Source organism: Aotus nancymaae, unplaced genomic scaffold (genome assembly GCF_030222135.1).
Source record: "Aotus nancymaae isolate 86718 unplaced genomic scaffold, 86718_ANA_hifiasm-v0.15.2.pri h1tg000073l, whole genome shotgun sequence".
Lineage (NCBI taxonomy): Eukaryota > Metazoa > Chordata > Mammalia > Primates > Aotidae > Aotus > Aotus nancymaae.
The window spans coordinates 347,633-371,182 of NW_026988488.1; positions in this window are offsets into that span (position 1 = coordinate 347,633).

Sequence of the window (23,550 nt, forward strand, 5' to 3'; positions counted from 1 at the left end):
CCAATACTGGCATATGTACGAAACAGCAGTAAGACGTCGTCTAAAACTCAGGAGAAACGTTTCCTTGAAACTGCTCTGCTGTGCTTTAGTTCATCTAAGAGAGTTGAATCTATGTTTAGATTCAGCCAGTTAGAAATACGTTCTTTCCAGGAGCTGCGTTAGGATATTCCCGAGTGAACTTGACTATAGGCTGTACAGAGAAATATCTGCTTCTAAAATCAAAACGGAGCTATCTAACAGAATGGTTGTCAATGTGTGCATTCAATTGACAGAGTCAAACTCATGTGTGGATTCAGCAGTTTGCAAACACTTTCTGTGCAGAATCCCAAAACTGGCATTTCCAGGATAATAAAGCCACGGGTACAAAAGAGCAGTAAGACTTGGTCTAAAACTCAGGAGAAACGTTTCCCTGAAACTGCTCTGCTGTGCGTTCGTTCACCTAAGAGAGTTGAATCTATGTTTAGATTCGCCGAGTTAGAAACACGTTTGTTTTGGAGCTGCGTTGGGATATTCCCGAGTGAATGGGACCATAGGCTGTACAGAGAAATATCTGCTTCGAAAACAAAAACGGAGCTATCTAACTGAATGGTTGTCAATGTGTGCATCCAACTGACAGAGTTAAACTCGTGTGTGGATTCTGCAGTTTGCAAACCATTTCTGTGCAGAATCTCAAACTGGCATTTACAGCCCAATACCGGCATATGTACGAAACAGCAGTAAGACTTCGTCTAAAACTCAGGAGAAACGTTTCCTTGAAACTGTTCTGCTGTGCTTTAGTTCAACTAAGAGAGCTGAATCTGTGTTTAGATTCAACGAGTTAGAAACACGTTCCTTCTAGGAGCTGCGTTAGGATATATCCAAGTTAACTTGACTATAGGCTGAACAGAGAAACATCTGCTTCTAAAACAAAACGTAGCTATCTAAAAGAATGGTTGTCAATGTGGGCATTCAACTCACAGAGTTAAACTCATATGTGATTTCTGCAGCTTCCAAACCCTTTCTGTGCAGAATCCCAAGACAGGCATTTCCCGCCCAATACGGGCAAATGCACGAAACAGCAGTAAGACTTCGTCTAAAACTCAGGAGAAACGTTTCCTTGAAACTGCTCTGCTGTGCGTTCGTTCACCTCACAGAGTTGAATATATTTTTAGATTCAGCAAATTAGAAACACGTTTCTTCTAGGAGCTGCGTTGGGATATTCCCTGGTGAATGGGACCCTAGGATGTACAGAGAAATTATCTGCTTCTAAAACCATAACGTAGGTGTCTAACTGAATGGTTGTCAATGAGTGCATTCAACTGAGAGAGTCAAACTCATGCGTGGATTCAGCAGTTTGCAAACCCTTTCTGTGCAGAATTAAAAAACTGTTATTTCCAGCCCAATACCGGCATATGTACGAAACAGCAGTAAGACTTCGTCTAAAACTCAAGAGAAACGTTTCCTTGAATCTGCTCTTCTGTGCTTTAGTTCACCTAAGAGAGCTGAATCTATGTTTAGATTCAGCGAGTTAGAAACACGTTCCTTCTAGGAGCTGCGTTAAATTATTCCCGAGTGAATTTGTCTATAGGCTGTAAGAGAAACATCTGCTTCTAAAACCAAAACGGAGCTGTCTAACAGAATGGTTGTCAATGTGTGCATTCAACTCTCAGAGTTAAACTCATGTGTGGATTCAGCAGTTTGCAAACCCTTTCTGTGCAGAATCCCAAAGCTGGTATTTCCAGCCCAATACCGGCATATCTACGAAACGGCAGTAAGACTTCGTCTAAAACTCAGGAGAAACGTTTCCTTGAAACTGCTCTGTTGTGCGTTCTTTCACCTAAGAGAGTTGAATCTATGTTTAGATTCACCGAGTTAGAAACACGTTTCTTCAAGGAGCTGCGTTGGGATATTCCCGAGTGAATGGGACCATAGGCTGTACAGAGAAATATCTGCTTCTAAAACCAAAATGGAACTGTCTAACTGAATGGTTGTCAATGTTTGCATTCAACTGACAGAGTTAAACTCATATGTGGATTCAGCAGTTTGCAAACCCTTTCTGTGCAGAATCCCAAAAATGGCATTTCCAGCCTAATAAAGGCACAGGTACAAAACAGCAGTAAGACTTCGTCTAAAACTCAGGAGAAACATTTCCTTGAACCTGCTCTGCTGTGCTTTAGTTCACCTAAGAGAGCTGAATCTATGTTTAGATTCAGCGAGTTAGAAACACGTTCCTTCTAGATGCTACGTTGGGATATTCCTGAGTGAATGGTACCATAGGCTGTACAGAGAAATATCTGCTTCTAAAACCAACACAGAGCTATCTAACTCAGTGGTTGTCAATGGGTGCATTCAACTGAGAGAGTAAAACTCATGTGTGGATTCAGCAGTTGGTAAACCCTTTCTGTGCAGAATCCCAAAGCTGGCATTTCCAACCCAATACCGGCATATGTACGAAACATCAGTAAGACTTCGCCTCAAACTCAGGAGAAACGTTTCCTTGAAACTGCGCTGCTGTGCATTCGCTCACCTAAGAGAGTTGAATCTATGTTTAGATTCGGCGAGTTAGAAACCCGTTTCTTCTTGGAGCTGCATTGGGATATTCCCGAGTGAATGGGACCATAGGCTGTACAGAGAAATATCTGCTTCGAAAACCATAACGGAGCTATCTAACTGAATTTTTGTCAATGTGTGCATTCAACTGACAGAGTCAAACACGTGTGGATTCAGCCGTTTGCAAACACTTTCTGTGCAGAATCCCAAAACTGGCATTTCCAGCCCAATACTGGCATATGTAGAAAACAGCAGTAAGACTTCGTCTAAAACTCAGGGGAAACGTTTCCTTGAAACAGCTCTGCTGTGTGTTTGTTCACCTAAGAGAGTTGAATCTATTTTTAGATTCAGCAGTTACAAACAAGTTTCTTCTAGGAGTTGCGTTGGGATATTCCCGAGTGACTGGGACCATAGGCTGTACAGAGAAATATCTCCTTCTATATCCAAAACGGAGCTATCTACCTGAATGGTTTTCAACGTGTGCGTTTAACTGACAGAGTTAAACTCATGTGTGGATTCAGCAGTTTGCAAACCCTTTCTGTGCAGAATCCCAAAACTGGAATTTCCATCCCAATACCGGCAAATGCACGAAACAGCAGTAAGACTTCGTCTAAAACTCAGAAATATTTCCTTGAAACTGCTCTGCTGTGCGTTAATTCACCTAAGAGAGTTGAATCTATGTTTAGATTCAGCGAGTTAGAAACATGTTTCTTCTAGGAACTGCGTTGGGACATTCCCGAGTGAATGGGACCAAAGGCTGTACAGAGAAATATCTGCTTCGAAAACCGTAACGGAGCTATCTAACTGAATGTTTGTCAATGTTTGCATTCAACTGAAAGAGTCAAACTCATGTGTGAATTCAGAAGTTTGCAAACCCTTTCTGTGCAGAATCCCAAAACTGTCATTTCCAGCCCAATACTGCCAAATGCAAGAAACAGCAGTAAGACTTCGTCTAAAACTCAGGAGAAACGTTCCCTTGAAACTGCTCTGCTGTGCGTTCGTTCACCTAAGAGACTTGAATCTATGTTGAGATTCAGCGAGTTAGAAACACGTTCCTTCTAGGAGCTGCGTTGGGATATTCCCGAGTGACTCGGACCATAGGCTGTACAGAGAAATATCTGCTCCTAAATCCAAAACGGAGCTATCTACCTGAATGGTTTTCAATGTGTGCATTTAACTGACAGAGTTAAACTCATGTGTGGATTCAGCAGTTTGCAAACCCTTTCTGTGCAGAATCCACAAACTGGCATTTCCAGCCTAATAAAGGCATAGGTACGAAACAGCAGTAAGACTTCTTCTAAATCTCAGGAGAAACGTTTCCCTGAAACTGCTCTGCTGTGCTTAAGTTCACCTAAGAGGGTTGAATCTATGTTTAGATTCAGCGAGTTAGAAACACGTTTCTTCTAGGAGCTGCGTTGGGATATTCCCGAGTGAATGGCACCATAGGCTGTACAGAGAAATATCTGCTTCTAAAACCAAAACAGAGCTATCTAACTCAGTGTTTGTCAATGGGTGCATTCAACTGACAGAGTAAAACTCATGTGTGGATTCAGCAGTTTGTAAACCCTTTCTGTGCAGAATCCCAAAACTGGCATTTCCAGCCTAATAAATGCTTATGCACGAAACAGCAGTAAGACTTCGTCTAAAACTCAGGAGAAACGTTTCCTTGAAATTGCTCTGCTGTGCGTTCGTTCACCTAAGAGACTTGAATCTATGTTTAGATTCAGTGAGTTAGAAACACGTTTCTTCTAGGAGCTGCGTTGGGATATTCCCGAGTGAATGGGACCATAGGCTGTACAGAAAAACATCTGCTTCTAAAACCAAAACGGAGCTATCTAACAGAATGGTTGTCAATGTGTGCATTCAACTGACAGAGTCAAACTCATGTGTGATTTCACCATTTGGGAAACCCTTTCTGTTCAGAATCCCAGAACTGGCATTTCCAGCCTAATAAAGGCACAGTTACAAAACAGCAGAAAGACTTCGTCTAAAACTCAGGAGAAACGTTTCCTTGAAACTGCTCTGCTGTGCTTTAGTTCATCTAAGAGAGTTGAATCTTTGTTTAGATTCAGAGAGTTAGAAACACGTTCCTTCCAGGAGCTGTGTTGGGATATTCCCGAGTGAATGGGACCATAGGCTGTACAGAGAAATATCTCCTTCGAAAACCAAAATGGAGCTATATAACAGAATGGTTGTCAATGTATGCATTCAACTGACAGAGTCAAACTCATGTGTGGATTCAGCAGTTTGCAAACCCTTTCTGTGCAGAATCCCAAAACTGTCATTTCTAGCCCAATACCGGCATATGTACGAAACAGCAATAAGACTTCGTCTAAAACGCAGGATAAACGTTTCCTTGAAACTGCTCTGCTGTGCGTTCGTTCACCTAAGTCAGTTGAATCTATGTTTAGATTCAGCGAGTTAGAAATACGTTTCTTCTAGGAGCTGCGTTGGGATATTGCCGAGTGAACTTGACTGTAGGCTGTACAGAGAAACATCTGCTTCTAAAACCAAAACGGAGCTATGTAACAGAATGGTTGTCAATGTATGCATTCAACTGACAGAATCAAACTCATGTGTGGATTCAGCAGTTTGCAAACCCTTTCTGTGCAGAATCCCAAAACTGGCATTTCCAGCCTAATAAAGGCACGGGTACAAAACAGCAGTAAGGCTTCGTCTAAAACTCAGGAGAAACATTTCCTTGAAACTGCTCTGCTGTGCGTTATTTCACCTAAGAGAGTTGAATATATGTTTAGATTCACCGAGTTAGAAACACGTTTCTTTTGGAACTGCGTTGGGATATTCCCGAGTGAATGGGACCATAGGTTGTACAGAGAAATATCTGCTTCGAAATCCAAAACGGAGCTATCTAACTGAATGGTTGTCAATATCTGCATTCAACTGAGAGAGTTAAACTCATGTGTGGATTCAGCAGTTCGCAAACCCTTTCTGTGCAGAATACCAAACCTGGCATTTCCAGCCCAATACCGGCATATGTACGAAACAGCAGTAAGACTTCGTCTAAAACTCAGGAGAAACGTTTCCTTGAAACTGCTCTGCTGTGCTTTAGTTCACCTAAGAGAGCTGAATCGGGGTTTACATTCAGGGAGTTAGAAACACGTTCCTTCTAGGAGCTGCGTTAGGATATTCCCGAGTGAACTTGACTATAGGCTGAACAGAGAAACATCTGCTTCTAAAACCAAAACGGAGCTATCTAAAAGAATGGTTGTCAATGTGTGCATTCAACTCACAGAGTTAAACTCATGTGTGGATTCAGCAGTTTGCAAACCCTTTCTGTGCAGAATCCCAAAGCTGGTATTTCCAGCCCAATACCGGCATATCTACGAAACGGCAGTAAGACTTCGTCTAAAACTCAGGAGAAACGTTTCCTTGAAACTGCTCTGCTGTGCGTTCGTTCACCTAAGAGAGTTGAATCTATGTTTAGATTCACCGAGTTAGAAACACGTTTCTTCAAGGAGCTGCGTTGGGATATTCCCGAGTGAATGGGACCATAGGCTGTACAGAGAAATATCTGCTTCTAAAACCAAAATGGAACTGTCTAACTGAATGGTTGTCAATGTTTGCATTCAACTGATAGAGTTAAACTCATATGTGGATTCAGCAGTTTGCAAACCCTTTCTGTGCAGAATCCCAAAAATGGCATTTCCAGCCCAATAAAGGCACAAGTACAAAACAGCAGTAAGACTTCGTCTAAAACTCAGGAGAAACATTTCCTTGAACCTGCTCTGCTCTGCTTTAGTTCACCTAAGAGAGCTGAATCTATGTTTAGATTCAGCGAGTTAGAAACACGTTCCTTCTAGATGCTGCGTTACGATATTCCCGAGTGAACTTGACTATAGGCTGTGCAGAGAAACATCTGCTTCTAAAACCAAAACGGAGCTATCTAACAGAATGGTTGTCTATGTGTGCATTCAACTCACAGAATTAAACTCATATGTGGATTCAGCAGTTTCCAATCCCTTTCTGTGCAGAATCCCAAAACTGTCATTTCCTGCCTAATAAAGCTATAGGTACGAAAGAGCAGTAAGACTTCGTCTAAAACACAGGAGAAACTATTACTTGAAACTGCTCTGCTGTGCGTTCGTTCACCTAACAGAGTTGAATATATTTTTAGATTCAGCGAGTTAGAAACACGTTTCTTCTAGGAGCTGCGTTGGTATATTCACGAGTGAATGGGACCATAGGCAGTACAGAGAAATATCTGCTTGTAAAACCAAAATGGAGCAATCTAACTAAATGGTTGTCAATGTGTGCATTCAACTGACAGAGTTAAACTCATGTGTGGATTCAGCAGTTTCCAAACCCTTTCTGTGCAGAATCCCAAAACTGGCATTTCCAGCCCAATACTGGCAAATGCACGAAACAGCAGTAAGACTTCGTCTAAAACTCAGGAGAATCGTTTCCTTGAAACTGCTCTGCTGTGCGTTCGTTCAACTAAGAGAGTTCAATCTATGTTTAGATTCAGCGAGTTAGTAACACGTTTCTTCTAGGAGATGCGTTGGGATATTCCCGAGTGAATGGGACCCTAGGATGTACAGAGAAATTATCTGCTTCTAAAACCATAACGGAGCTATCTAACTGAATGGTTGTCAATGTGTGCATTCAACTGACAGAGTCAAACTCATGTGGGGATTCAGCAGTTTCCAAACCCTTTCTGTGCAGAATCCCAAAACTGTCATTTCCAGCCAAATACCGGCATATGTACGAAACAGCCGTAAGACTTCGTCTAAAACTCAAGAGAAACGTTTCCTTGAAACTGCTCTTCGGTGCTTTAGTTCACCTAAGAGAGCTGAATCTATGTTTAGATTCAGCGAGTTAGAAACACGTTCCTTCTAGGAGCTGCTTTAAGGTATTCCCGAGTGAATTTGACTATAGGCTGTACAGAGAAACATCTGCATCTAAAACCAAAACGGAGCTATCTAACAGAATAGTTGTCAATGTGTGCATTCAACTCTCAGAGTTAAACTCATGTGAGGATTCAGCAGTTTCCAAACCCTTTCTGTGCAGAATCCCAAAGTGGCATTTCCAGCCAAATACCGGCAAAAGCACGAAACAGCAGTAAGACTTCATCTAATACTCAGGAGAAACGTTTCCTTGAAACAGCTCTGCTGTGCGTTCGTTCACCTAAGAAACTTGAATATATGTTTAGATTCAGCGAGTTAGAAATACGTTTCTTCTAGGAGCTACTTTGGGATATTCCCGAGTGAATGGGACCATAGACTGTACAGAGAAATATCTGCTTCTAAAACCAAAACGGAGCTATGTAACTGAATGGTTGTCAATGTGTGAATTCAACTCACAGAGTCAAACTCATGAGTGGATTCAGCAGTTTGCAAATGCTTTCTGTGTAGAATCCCAAAACTGGCATTTCCAGCCCAATACTGGCATATCTACGAAACGGTAGTAAGTTTTCGTCTAAAACTCAGAAGAAACGTTTCCTTGAAATTGCTCTGGTATGCTTTCGTTCACCTAAGAGATTTGAATCTATGTTTAGATTCAGCGAGTTAGAAACACGTTTCTTCTAGGAGCTGCGTCGGGGTATTCCCGAGTGAATGGCACCATAGGTTGTACAGAGAAATATCTGCTCCAAAACCAAAACGGAGCTATCTAACTGAATGGCTGTCAATGTGGGCATTCAACTGACAGAGTAAAACTCATGTATTAATTCAGCAGTTTGCAAACCCTTTCTGTGCAAAATCCCAAAACTGGCATTTCCTGCCTAATAAAGGCATAGGTAGGAAACAGCAGTAAGACTTCGTTAAAACTCAGGAGAAACGTTTCCTTGAAACTGCTCTGCTGTGCGTTCGTTCACCTAAGAGACTTGAATCTATGTATAGATTCAGCGAGTTATAAACACGTTTCTTATAGGAGCCGCGTTCGGATATTCCTGAGTGAATGGGACCATAGGCTGTACAGAGAAATATCTGCTTCTAAAACCAAAACAGAGCTATCTAACTCAGTGGTGGTCAATGTGTGCATTCAACTGACAGATTAAAACTCATGTGTGGATTCAGCAGTTTGTTAACCCTTTCTGTGTAGAATCCCAAAACTGGCATTTCCAGCCTAATAAATGCATATACACGAAACAGCAGTAAGACTTCGTCTAAATCTCAGGAGAAACGTTTCCTTGAAATTGCTCTGCTGTGCGTTCGTTCACCTAAGAGACTTGAATCTATGTTTAGATTCAGAGAGTTAGAAACACGTTTCTTCTAGTAGCTGCGGTGGGATATTCCCGAGTTAATGGGACCTTAGGCTGTACAGAGAAATATCTGCATCTAAAACCAAACCGGAGCTATCTAACTGAAAGGTTGTCAATGTGTGCATGCAACCGACAGAGTTAAACTCATGTGTGGATTCAGCAGTTTGCAAACACTTTCTGTGCAGAATCCCAAAACTGGCATTTCCAGACCAATACCGGCAAATGCACGAAACAGCAGTAAGACTTCGTCTAAAACTCAGGAGAAACGTTTCCTTGAAACTGCTCTGCTGTACGTTCGTTCACCTAAGAGACTTGAATCTATGTTTAGATTCAGCGAGGTAGAAACACGTTTCTTCTAGGAGCTGCGTTGGGATATTCCGGAGTGAATGGGACCATAGGCTGTACAGAGAAATATCTGCTTCTAAAACCAAAACGGAGCTATCTAACTGAATGGTTGTCAATGTGTGCATTCAACAGACAGAGTCAAACTCATGTATCGATTCAGCAGTTGGTAAACCCTTTCTGTGCAGAATCCCAAAACTGGCATTTCCAACCCAATACCGGCATATGTACGAAACAGCAGTAAGACTTCGCCTAAAACTCAGGAGAAACGTTTCCTTGAAACTGCGCTGCTGTGCATTCGCTCACCTAAGAGAGTTGAATCTATGTTTAGATTCAGCGAGTTAGAAACACGTTTCTTCTAGGAGCTGCATTGGGATATTCCCGAGTGAATGGGACCATAGGCTGTACAGAGAAATATCTGCTTCTAAAACCAAAACGGAGCTATCTAACTGAATGGTTGTCAATGTGTGCATTCAACTCACAGAGTTAAACTCATGTGTGGACTCAGCATTTTGCAAACCCTTTCTGCGCAGAATCCCAAAACTGGCATTTCCAGCCCAATACCGGCATATGTACAACACATCAGTAAGACTTCGTCTAAATCTTAGAAGAAAAGTTTCCTTGAAACTGCTCTGCTGTGCGTTCGTTCACCTAACAGAGATGAATCTATGTTTAGATTCAGCAAGTTGGAAACACGTTTCTTCTAGGAGCTGCGTTGGGATATTCCCGAATGAATGGGCCCATAGGATTTACAGAGAAATATCTGCTTCTAAAACCAAAACGGAGATATCTAACTGAATGGCTGTCAATGTGTGCATTCAATTGACAGAGTTTACCTCATGTGTGGATTCACCAGTTTGCAAACCCTTTCTTTGCAGAATCCCTAATCTGGCATTTCCAGCCCAAAACCGGCATATGTATGAAACAGCAGTAAGACTTCTTCTAAAACTCAGGAGAAACGTTTTCTTGAAACTGCTCTGCTGTGCTTTAGTTCAACTAAGAGAGTTGAATCTATGTTTAGATTCAGCGAGTTATAAAAACGTCTCTTCCAGTAGCTGCGTTGGGATATTCCCGAGTGAATGGGACCATAGGCTGTACAGAGAAATATCTGCTTCTAAAACCAAAACGGAGCTATCTAACTGAATGGTTGTCAATGTGTGCATTCAACTGACAGAGTCTAAATCATGTGTCGATTCAGCAGTTTGCAAACCCTTTCTGTGCAGAATCACAAAACTGGCATTTCCAGCCTAATAAAGGCATAGGTACGAAGCAGCAGTAAGACTTCGTCTAAAACTCAGGAGAAACGTTTCCTTGAAAGTGCTCTGCTGTGTCTTCGTTCACCTAAGAGAGTTTAATCTATGTTTAGATTCAGCGAGTTAGAAACACCTTTCTTCTAGGAGCTGCGTTGGGATATTCCTGAGTGTATGGGACCACAGTCTGTTCAGAGATATATCTGCTTCTAAAACCAAAACGGAGCTATCTAACTGAATGGTTGTCAATGAGTGCATTCAACTGACAGAGTTAAACTCCTGTGTGGATTCACCAGTTTGCAAACCCTTTCTGTGCATAATCCCAAAACTGGCATTTCCAGCCCAATACCGGCATATGTATGAAACAGCAGTAAGACTTCGTCTAAACCTCAGGAGAAACGTTTCCTTTAAACTGCTCTGCTGTGCTTTAGTTCAACTAAGAGAGTTGAATCTATGTTTACATTCAGCGAGTTATAAACACGTTTCTTCGAGGAGCTGCGCTGGGATATTCCCAAGTGAATGGGACCATAGGCTGTACGGAGAAATATCTGCTTCTAAAACCAAAACGGAGCTATCTAACTGAATGGTTTTCAATGTGTGCATTCAACTGAAAGAGTTAAACTCATATGTGGATTCTGCAGTTTGCAAAGCCTTTCTGTGCAGAATCCCAAAACTGGCATTTCCAGCCCAATACTGGCATATGTACGAAACAGCAGTAAGACTTCGTGTGAAACTCAGGAGAAATGTTTCCTTGAAACTGCTCTGTTGTGCGTTCGTTCACCTAAGAGAGTTGAATCTATGTTTAGATTCAGCGAGTTAGAAACACGTTTCTTCTAGGAGCTGCGTTGGGATATTCCTGAGTGTATTGGACCACAATCTGTTCAGAGAAATATCTGCTTCTAAAACCAAAACGGAGCTATCTAACTGAATGGTTGTCAATGTGTGCATTCAACTGACAGAGTTAAACTCCTGTGTGGATTCACCAGTTTGCAAACCCTTTCTGTGCAGAATCCCAAAACTGGCATTTCCAGTCCAATACCGGCATATGTACGAAACAGAAGTAAGACTTCGTTTAAACCTCAGGAGAAACGTTTCCTTTAAACTGCTCTGCTGTGCTTTAGTTCAACTAAGAGAGTTGAATCTATGTTTAGATTCAGCGAGTTATAAACACGTTTCTTCCAGGAGCTGCACTGGGATATTCCCGAGTGAACGGGACCATAGGCTGTACAGAGAAATATCTACTTCTAAAATTAAAACGGAGCTATCAAACTGAATGGTTGTCAATGTGTGCATTCAACTGACAGAGTTAAACTCATGTGTGGATTCAGCAGTTTGCAAACACTTTCTGTGCAGAATCCCAAAACTGGCATTTCCAGCCTCATAAAGGCATAGGTACGAAGCAGCAGTGAGACTTCGTCTAAAGCTCAGGAGAAACGTTTTCTTGAACCTTCTCTGCTGTGCCTTCCTTCACCTAAGAGAGTTGAATCTATGTTTCGATTCAGCGAGTTAGAAACACGTTTCTTCTAGGAGCTGCGTTGGGATATTCCCGAGTGAATGGGACCATAGGCTGTACAGAGAAATATCTGCTTCTAAAACCAAAATGGGGCTATCTAACTGAATGGTTGTCAATGTGTGCGTTCATCTGATAGAGTTAAACTCATGTGGGGATTCAGAAGTTTGCAAACCCTTTCTGTGCAGAATCCCAAAACTGGCATTTCCAGCCCAATACCGGCATATATACGAAACAGCAGTAAGATTTCGTCTAAAACTCAGGAGAAACGTTTCCTTGAAACTGATCTTCTGTGCGTTCGTCCCCCTAAGAGAGTTGAATCTATGTTTAGATGCAGCGTGTTAGAAACACGTTTCTTCTAGGAGCTGCGTTGGGATATTCCCAAGTGAATGGGAACATAGGCTGTACAGAGAAATATCTCCTTCTAAAACCAAAACGGAGATATCTAACTGAATGGTTGTCAATGTGTGCATTCAACTCACAGAGTTAAACTCATGTGTGGACTCAGCATTTTGCAAACTTTTTCTGGGCTGAATCCCAAAACTGGTATTTCCAGCCCAATACCGGCATATGTACGACACAGCAGTAAGACTTCGTCTAAAACTAAGCAGAAATTTTCCCTGAAACTGCTCTGCTGTGCGTTCGTTCACCTAACAGAGCTGAATCTATGTTTAGATTCAGCGAGTTGGAAACACGTTTCTTCTTGGAGCTGCGTTGGGATATTCCCGAATGAATGGGCCCATAGGATTTACAGAGAAATATCTGCTTCTAAAACCAAAACGGAGATATCTAACTGAATGGTTGTCAATGTGTGCATTCAATTGACAGAATTTAACTCATGTGTGGATTCAGCAGTTTGCAAACCCTTTCTGTGCAGAATCCCAAAACTGGCATTTCCAGCCCAATACCGGCATATATACGAAACAGCAGTAAGACTTCGACTAAACCTCAGGAGAAACGTTTCCTTGAAACTGATCTTCTGTGCATTCGTCCCCCTAAGAGAGTTGAATCTATCTTTAGATTCAGCGTGTTAGAAACACGTTTCTTCTAGGAGCTGCGTTGGGATATTCCCGAGTGAATGGGACCATAGGCTGTACAGAGAAATATCTGCTTCTAAAACCAAAACGGAGCTATCTAACTGAATGGTTGTCAATGTGTGCATTCAACTCACAGAGTTAAACTCATGTGTGGACTCAGCATTTTGCAAACCCTTTCTGCGCAGAATCCCAAAACTGGCATTTCCAGCCCAATACCGGCATATGTACAACACATCAGTAAGACTTCGTCTAAATCTAAGAAGAAAAGTTTCCTTGAAACTGCTCTGCTGTGCGTTCGTTCACCTAACAGAGATGAATCTATGTTTAGATTCAGCAAGTTGGAAACACGTTTCTTCTAGGAGCTGCGTTGGGATATTCCCGAATGAATGGGCCCATAGCATTTACAGAGAAATATCTGCTTCTAAAACCAAAACGGAGATATCTAACTGAATGGCTGTCAATGTGTGCATTCAATTGACAGAGTTTAACTCATGTGTGGATTCACCAGTTTGCAAACCCTTTCTTTGCAGAATCCCTAATCTGGCATTTCCAGCCCAAAACCGGCATATGTATGAAACAGCAGTAAGACTTCTTCTAAAACTCAGGAGAAACGTTTTCTTGAAACTGCTCTGCTGTGCTTTAGTTCAACTAAGAGAGTTGAATCTATGTTTAGATTCAGCGAGTTATAAAAACGTCTCTTCCAGTAGCTGCGTTGGGATATTCCCGAGTGAATGGGACCATAGGCTGTACAGAGAAATATCTGCTTCTAAAACCAAAACGGAGCTATCTAACTGAATGGTTGTCAATGTGTGCATTCAACTGACAGAGTCTAAATCATGTGTCGATTCAGCAGTTTGCAAACCCTTTCTGTGCAGAATCACAAAACTGGCATTTCAAGCCTAATAAAGGCATAGGTACGAAGCAGCAGTAAGACTTCGTCTAAAACTCAGGAGAAACGTTTCCTTGAAAGTGCTCTGCTGTGCCTTCGTTCACCTAAGAGAGTTTAATCTATGTTTAGATTCAGCGAGTTAGAAACACCTTTCTTCCAGGAGCTGCGTTGGGATATTCCCGAGTGAATGGGACCATAGGTTGTACAGAGAAATATCTGTTTCTAAAACCAAAACGGGGCTATCTAACTGAATGATTGTCAATGTGTGCATTCAACTGACAGAGTCAAACTCATGTGTGGATTCAGAAGTTTGCAATCCCTTTCTGTGCAGAATCCCACAACTGGCATTTCCAGCCCAATACTGGCATATGTACAAAACAGCAGTAAGACTTCGTGTGAAACTCAGAAGAAATGTTTCCTTGAAACTGCTCTGTTGTGCGTTCGTTCACCTAAGAGAGTTGAATCTATGTTTAGATTCAGCGAGTTAGAAACACCTTTCTTCTAGGAGCTGCGTTGGGATATTCCTGAGTGTATGGGACCACAGTCTGTTCAGAGATATATCTGCTTCTAAAACCAAAACGGAGCTATCTAACTGAATGGTTGTCAATGAGTGCATTCAACTGACAGAGTTAAACTCCTGTGTGGATTCACCAGTTTGCAAACCCTTTCTGTGCAGAATCCCAAAACTGGCATTTCCAGCCCAATACCGGCATATGTATGAAACAGCAGTAAGACTTCGTCTAAACCTCAGGAGAAACGTTTCCTTTAAACTGCTCTGCTGTGCTTTAGTTCAACTAAGAGAGTTGAATCTATGTTTAGACTCAGTGAGTTATAAACACGTTTCTTCCAGGAGCTGCACTGGGATATTCCCGAGTGAACGCGACCATAGGCTGTACAGAGAAATATCTGCTTCGAAAACCAAAACGGAGTTTCTAACTGAATGGTTTTCAATGTGTGCATTCAACTGACAGAGTTAAACTCATGTGTGGATTCTGCAGTTTGCAAAACCTTTCTGTGCAGAATCCCAAAACTGGCATTTCCAGCCCAATACCAGCATATGTACAAAACAGCAGTAAGTCTTCGTGTAAAACTCAGAAGAAATGATTCCTTGAAACTGCTCTGTGGTGCGTTCGTTCACCTAAGAGTGTTGAATCTAAGTTTAGATTCAGAGACTTAGAAACACTTTTATTCTAGGAGCTGCGTTGGGATATTCCCGAGTGAATGGGACCATAGGATGTACAGAGAAATATCAGCTTCTAAATCCAAAACGGAGCTATCTAACTGAATGGTTGTCAAAGTGTGCATTCAACTGACAGAGTCAAACACATGTGTGGATTCAGCAGATTGCAAACCCTTTCTGTGCTTAATCCCAAAACTGGCATTGCCAGCCTAATAAAGGCACAGGTACGAAACAGCAGTATGACATCGTCTAAAACTCAGGAGAAACGTTTCCTTGAAACTGCTCTGCTGTGCGTTCGTTCACCTAAGACAGTTGAATGTATGTTTAGATTCAGCGAGTTAGAAACACGTTTCTTCTAGGAGCTGCGCTGGGATATTGCGGAGTGTATGGGACCATAGGATGTTCAGAGAAATATCTGCTTCTAAAACCAAAACGGAGCTATCTAACTGATTGGTTGTCAATGTGTGCATTCAACTGACAGAGTTAAACTCCTGTGTAGATTCACCAGTTTGCAAACCCTTTCTGTGCAGAATCCCAAAACTGGCATTTCCAGCCCAATACCGGCATATGTACGAAACAGCAGTAAGACTTCGTCTAAACCTCAGGAGAAACGTTTCCTTGAAAATGCTCTGCTGTGCTTTAGTTCAACTAAGAGAGTTGAATCTATGTTTACATTCAGCGAGTTATAAACACGTTTCTTCGAGGAGATGCGCTGGGATATTCCCAAGTGAATGGGACCATAGACTGTACGGAGAAATATCTGCTTCTAAAACCAAAACGGAGCTATCTAACTGAATGGTTGTCAATGTGTGCATTCAACTGAAAGAGTTAAACTCATATGTGGATTCTGCAGTTTGCAAAGCCTTTCTGTGCAGAATCCCAAAACTGGCATTTCCAGCCCAATACTGGCATATGTATGAAACAGCATTAAGACATCGTGTGAAATTCAGGAGAAATGTTTCCTTGAAACTGCTCTGTTGTGCGTTCGTTCACCTAAGAGAGTTGAATCTATGTTTAGATTCAGCGAGTTAGAAACACGTTTCTTCTAGGAGCTGCGTTGGGATATTCCTGATTGTATTGGACCACAGTCTGTTCAGAGAAATATCTGCTTCAAAAACCAAAACGGAGCTATCTAACTGAATGGTTGTCAATCTGTGCATTAAACTGACAGAGTTAAACTCATGTGTGGATTCAGCAGTTTGCAAACACTTTCTGTGCAGAATCCCAAAACTGGCGTTTCCAGCCTAATAAAGGCATAGGTACGAAGCAGCAGTGAGACTTCGTCTAAAACTCAGGAGAAACGTTTTCTTGAACCTTCTCTGTTGTGCGTTCCTTCACCTAAGAGAGTTGAATCTATGCTTCGATTCAGCGAGTTAGAAACACGTTTCTTCTAGGAGTTGCGTTGGGATATTCCTGATTGTATTGGACCACAGTCTGTTCAGAGAAATATCTGCTTCTAAAACCAAAACGGAGCTATCTAACTGAATGGTTGTCAATGTGTGCATTCAACTGACAGAGTTAAACTCATGTGTGGATTCAGCAGTTTGCAAACACTTTCTGTGCAGAATCCCAAAACTGGCGTTTCCAGCCTAATAAAGGCATAGGTACGAAGCAGCAGTGAGACTTCGTCTAAAACTGAGGAGAAACGTTTTCTTGAACCTTCTCTGCTGTGCGTTCCTTCACCTAAGAGAGTTGAATCTATGTTTCGATTCAGCGAGTTAGAAACACGTTTCTTCTAGGAGCTGCGTTGGGATATTCCCGAGTGAATGGGACCATAGGCTGTACAGAGAAATATCTGCTTCTAAAACCAAAACGCGGCTATCTAACTGAATGGTTGTCAATGTGTGCGTTCAACTGATAGAGTTAAACTCATGTGTGGATTCAGAAGTTTGCAAACCCTTTCTGTGCAGAATCCCAAAACAGGCATTTCCAGCCCAATACCGGCATATATACGAAACAGCAGTAAGATTTCGTCTAAAACTCAGGAGAAACGTTTCCTTGAAACTGATCTTCTTTGCGTTCGTCCCCCTAAGAGAGTTGAATCTATGTTTAGATGCAGCGTGTTAGAAACACGTTTCTTCTAGGAGCTGCGTTGGGATATTCCCAAGTGAATGGGAACATAGGCTGTACAGAGAAATATCTCCTTCTAAAACCAAAACGGAGATATCTAACTGAATGGTTGTCAATGTGTGCATTCAACTCACAGAGTTAAACTCATGTGTGGACTCAGCATTTTGCAAACCCTTTCTGCGCAGAATCCCAAAACTGGCATTTCCAGCCCATTACCGGCATATGTACAACACATCAGTAAGACTTCGTCTAAATCTAAGAAGAAAAGTTTCCTTGAAACTGCTCTGCTGTGCGTTCGTTCACCTAACAGAGTTGAATCTATGTTTAGATTCAGCAAGTTGTAAACACGTTTCTTCTAGGAGCTGCGTTGGGATATTCCCGAATGAATGGGCCCATAGGATTTACAGAGAAATATCTGCTTCTAAAACCAAAACGGAGATATCTAACTGAATGGCTGTCAAAGTGTGCATTCAATTGACAGAGTTTAACTCATGTGTGGATTCACCAGTTTGCAAACCCTTTCTTTGCAGAATCCCTAATCTGGCATTTCCAGCCCAAAACCGGCATATGTATGAAACAGCAGTAAGACTTCTTCTAAAACTCAGGAGAAACGTTTTCTTGAAACTGCTCTGCTGTGCTTTAGTTCAACTAAGAGAGTTGAATCTATGTTTAGATTCAGCGAGTTATAAAAACGTCTCTTCCAGTAGCTGCGTTGGGATATTCCCGAGTGAATGGGACCATAGGCTGTACAGAGAAATATCTGCTTCTAAAACCAAAACGGAGCTATCTAACTGAATGGTTGTCAATGTGTGCATTCAACTGACAGAGTCTAAATCATGTGTCGATTCAGCAGTTTGCAAACCCTTTCTGTGCAGAATCACAAAACTGGCATTTCCAGCCTAATAAAGGCATAGGTACGAAGCAGCAGTAAGACTTCGTCTAAAACTCAGGAGAAACGTTTCCTTGAAAGTGCTCTGCTGTGTCTTCGTTCACCTAAGAGAGTTTAATCTATGTTTAGATTCAGCGAGTTAGAAACACCTTTCTTCTAGGAGCTGCGTTGGGATATTCCTGAGTGTATGGGACCACAGTCTGTTCAGAGATATATCTGCTTCTAAAACCAAAACGGAGCTATCTAACTGAATGGTTGTCAATGAGTGCATTCAACTGACAGAGTTAAACTCCTGTGTGGATTCACCAGTTTGCAAACCCTTTCTGTGCAGAATCCCAAAACTGGCATTTCCAGCCCAATACCGGCATATGTATGAAACAGCAGTAAGACTTCGTCTAAACCTCAGGAGAAACGTTTCCTTTAAACTGCTCTGCTGTGCTTTAGTTCAACTAAGAGAGTTGAATCTATGTTTACATTCAGCGAGTTATAAACACGTTTCTTCGAGGAGCTGCGCTGGGATATTCCCAAGTGAATGGGACCATAGGCTGTACGGAGAAATATCTGCTTCTAAAACCAAAACGGAGCTATCTAACTGAATGGTTTTCAATGTGTGCATTCAACTGAAAGAGTTAAACTCATGGGTGGATTCTGCAGTTTGCAAAGCCTTTCTGTGCAGAATCCCAAAACTGGCATTTCCAGCCCAATACTGGCATATGTACGAAACAGCAGTAAGACTTCGTGTGAAACTCAGGAGAAATGTTTCCTTGAAACTGCTCTGTTGTGCGTTCGTTCACCTAAGAGAGTTGAATCTATGTTTAGATTCAGCGAGTTAGAAACACGTTTCTTCTAGGAGCTGCGTTGGGATATTCCTGAGTGTATTGGACCACAATCTGTTCAGAGAAATATCTGCTTCTAAAACCAAAACGGAGCTATCTAACTGAATGGTTGTCAATGTGTGCATTCAACTGACAGAGTTAAACTCCTGTGTGGATTCACCAGTTTGCAAACCCTTTCTGTGCAGAATCCCAAAACTGGCATTTCCAGTCCAATACCGGCATATGTACGAAACAGAAGTAAGACTTCGTTTAAACCTCAGGAGAAACGTTTCCTTTAAACTGCTCTGCTGTGCTTTAGTTCAACTAAGAGAGTTGAATCTATGTTTAGATTCAGCGAGTTATAAACACGTTTCTTCCAGGAGCTGCACTGGGATATTCCCGAGTGAACGGGACCATAGGCTGTACAGAGAAATATCTGCTTCTAAAATTAAAACGGAGCTATCAAACTGAATGGTTGTCAATGTGTGCATTCAACTGACAGAGTTAAACTCATGTGTGGATTCAGCAGTTTGCAAACACTTTCTGTGCAGAATCCCAAAACTGGCATTTCCAGCCTAATAAAGGCATAGGTACGAAGCAGCAGTGATACTTCGTCTAAAGCTCAGGAGAAACGTTTTCTTGAACCTTCTCTGCTGTGCCTTCCTTCACCTAAGAGAGTTGAATCTATGTTTCGATTCAGCGAGTTAGAAACACGTTTCTTCTAGGAGCTGCGTTGGGATATTCCCGAGTGAATGGGACCATAGGCTGTACAGAGAAATATCTGCTTCTAAAACCAAAATGGGGCTATCTAACTGAATGGTTGTCAATGTGTGCGTTCATCTGATAGAGTTAAACTCATGTGGGGATTCAGAAGTTTGCAAACCCTTTCTGTGCAGAATCCCAAAACTGGCATTTCCAGCCCAATACCGGCATATATACGAAACAGCAGTAAGATTTCGTCTAAAACTCAGGAGAAACGTTTCCTTGAAACTGATCTTCTGTGCGTTCGTCCCCCTAAGAGAGTTGAATCTATGTTTAGATGCAGCGTGTTAGAAACACGTTTCTTCTAGGAGCTGCGTTGGGATATTCCCAAGTGAATGGGAACATAGGCTGTACAGAGAAATATCTCCTTCTAAAACCAAAACGGAGATATCTAACTGAATGGTTGTCAATGTGTGCATTCAACTCACAGAGTTAAACTCATGTGTGGACTCAGCATTTTGCAAACTTTTTCTGGGCTGAATCCCAAAACTGGTATTTCCAGCCCAATACCGGCATATGTACGACACAGCAGTAAGACTTCGTCTAAAACTAAGCAGAAATTTTCCCTGAAACTGCTCTGCTGTGCGTTCGTTCACCTAACAGAGCTGAATCTATGTTTAGATTCAGCGAGTTGGAAACACGTTTCTTCTTGGAGCTGCGTTGGGATATTCCCGAATGAATGGGCCCATAGGATTTACAGAGAAATATCTGCTTCTAAAACCAAAACGGAGATATCTAACTGAATGGTTGTCAATGTGTGCATTCAATTGACAGAATTTAACTCATGTGTGGATTCAGCAGTTTGCAAACCCTTTCTGTGCAGAATCCCAAAACTGGCATTTCCAGCCCAATACCGGCATATATACGAAACAGCAGTAAGACTTCGACTAAACCTCAGGAGAAACGTTTCCTTGAAACTGATCTTCTGTGCATTCGTCCCCCTAAGAGAGTTGAATCTATCTTTAGATTCAGCGTGTTAGAAACACGTTTCTTCTAGGAGCTGCGTTGGGATATTCCCGAGTGAATGGGACCATAGGCTGTACAGAGAAATATCTGCTTCTAAAACCAAAACGGAGCTATCTAACTGAATGGTTGTCAATGTGTGCATTCAACTCACAGAGTTAAACTCATGTGTGGACTCAGCATTTTGCAAACCCTTTCTGCGCAGAATCCCAAAACTGGCATTTCCAGCCCAATACCGGCATATGTACAACACATCAGTAAGACTTCGTCTAAATCTAAGAAGAAAAGTTTCCTTGAAACTGCTCTGCTGTGCGTTCGTTCACCTAACAGAGATGAATCTATATTTAGATTCAGCAAGTTGGAAACACGTTTCTTCTAGGAGCTGCGTTGGGATATTCCCGAATGAATGGGCCCATAGCATTTACAGAGAAATATCTGCTTCTAAAACCAAAACGGAGATATCTAACTGAATGGCTGTCAATGTGTGCATTCAATTGACAGAGTTTAACTCATGTGTGGATTCACCAGTTTGCAAACCCTTTCTTTGCAGAATCCCTAATCTGGCATTTCCAGCCCAAAACCGGCATATGTATGAAACAGCAGTAAGACTTCTTCTAAAACTCAGGAGAAACGTTTTCTTGAAACTGCTCTGCTGTGCTTTAGTTCAACTAAGAGAGTTGAATCTATGTTTAGATTCAGCGAGTTATAAAAACGTCTCTTCCAGTAGCTGCGTTGGGATATTCCCGAGTGAATGGGACCATAGGCTGTACAGAGAAATATCTGCTTCTAAAACCAAAACGGAGCTATCTAACTGAATGGTTGTCAATGTGTGCATTCAACTGACAGAGTCTAAATCATGTGTCGATTCAGCAGTTTGCAAACCCTTTCTGTGCAGAATCACAAAACTGGCATTTCAAGCCTAATAAAGGCATAGGTACGAAGCAGCAGTAAGACTTCGTCTAAAACTCAGGAGAAACGTTTCCTTGAAAGTGCTCTGCTGTGCCTTCGTTCACCTAAGAGAGTTTAATCTATGTTTAGATTCAGCGAGTTAGAAACACCTTTCTTCCAGGAGCTGCGTTGGGATATTCCCGAGTGAATGGGACCATAGGTTGTACAGAGAAATATCTGTTTCTAAAACCAAAACGGGGCTATCTAACTGAATGATTGTCAATGTGTGCATTCAACTGACAGAGTCAAACTCATGTGTGGATTCAGAAGTTTGCAATCCCTTTCTGTGCAGAATCCCACAACTGGCATTTCCAGCCCAATACTGGCATATGTACAAAACAGCAGTTAAGACTTCGTGTGAAACTCAGAAGAAATGTTTCCTTGAAACTGCTCTGTTGTGCGTTCGTTCACCTAAGAGAGTTGAATCTATGTTTAGATTCAGCGAGTTAGAAACACCTTTCTTCTAGGAGCTGCGTTGGGATATTCCTGAGTGTATGGGACCACAGTCTGTTCAGAGATATATCTGCTTCTAAAACCAAAACGGAGCTATCTAACTGAATGGTTGTCAATGAGTGCATTCAACTGACAGAGTTAAACTCCTGTGTGGATTCACCAGTTTGCAAACCCTTTCTGTGCAGAATCCCAAAACTGGCATTTCCAGCCCAATACCGGCATATGTATGAAACAGCAGTAAGACTTCGTCTAAACCTCAGGAGAAACGTTTCCTTTAAACTGCTCTGCTGTGCTTTAGTTCAACTAAGAGAGTTGAATCTATGTTTAGACTCAGTGAGTTATAAACACGTTTCTTCCAGGAGCTGCACTGGGATATTCCCGAGTGAACGCGACCATAGGCTGTACAGAGAAATATCTGCTTCGAAAACCAAAACGGAGTTTCTAACTGAATGGTTTTCAATGTGTGCATTCAACTGACAGAGTTAAACTCATGTGTGGATTCTGCAGTTTGCAAAACCTTTCTGTGCAGAATCCCAAAACTGGCATTTCCAGCCCAATACCAGCATATGTACAAAACAGCAGTAAGTCTTCGTGTAAAACTCAGAAGAAATGATTCCTTGAAACTGCTCTGTGGTGCGTTCGTTCACCTAAGAGTGTTGAATCTAAGTTTAGATTCAGAGACTTAGAAACACTTTTATTCTAGGAGCTGCGTTGGGATATTCCCGAGTGAATGGGACCATAGGATGTACAGAGAAATATCAGCTTCTAAATCCAAAACGGAGCTATCTAACTGAATGGTTGTCAAAGTGTGCATTCAACTGACAGAGTCAAACACATGTGTGGATTCAGCAGATTGCAAACCCTTTCTGTGCTTAATCCCAAAACTGGCATTGCCAGCCTAATAAAGGCACAGGTACGAAACAGCAGTATGACATCGTCTAAAACTCAGGAGAAACGTTTCCTTGAAACTGCTCTGCTGTGCGTTCGTTCACCTAAGACAGTTGAATGTATGTTTAGATTCAGCGAGTTAGAAACACGTTTCTTCTAGGAGCTGCGCTGGGATATTGCGGAGTGTATGGGACCATAGGATGTTCAGAGAAATATCTGCTTCTAAAACCAAAACGGAGCTATCTAACTGATTGGTTGTCAATGTGTGCATTCAACTGACAGAGTTAAACTCCTGTGTAGATTCACCAGTTTGCAAACCCTTTCTGTGCAGAATCCCAAAACTGGCATTTCCAGCCCAATACCGGCATATGTACGAAACAGCAGTAAGACTTCGTCTAAACCTCAGGAGAAACGTTTCCTTGAAAATGCTCTGCTGTGCTTTAGTTCAACTAAGAGAGTTGAATCTATGTTTACATTCAGCGAGTTATAAACACGTTTCTTCGAGGAGATGCGCTGGGATATTCCCAAGTGAATGGGACCATAGGCTGTACGGAGAAATATCTGCTTCTAAAACCAAAACGGAGCTATCTAACTGAATGGTTGTCAATGTGTGCATTCAACTGAAAGAGTTAAACTCATATGTGGATTCTGCAGTTTGCAAAGCCTTTCTGTGCAGAATCCCAAAACTGGCATTTCCAGCCCAATACTGGCATATGTATGAAACAGCATTAAGACATCGTGTGAAATTCAGGAGAAATGTTTCCTTGAAACTGCTCTGTTGTGCGTTCGTTCACCTAAGAGAGTT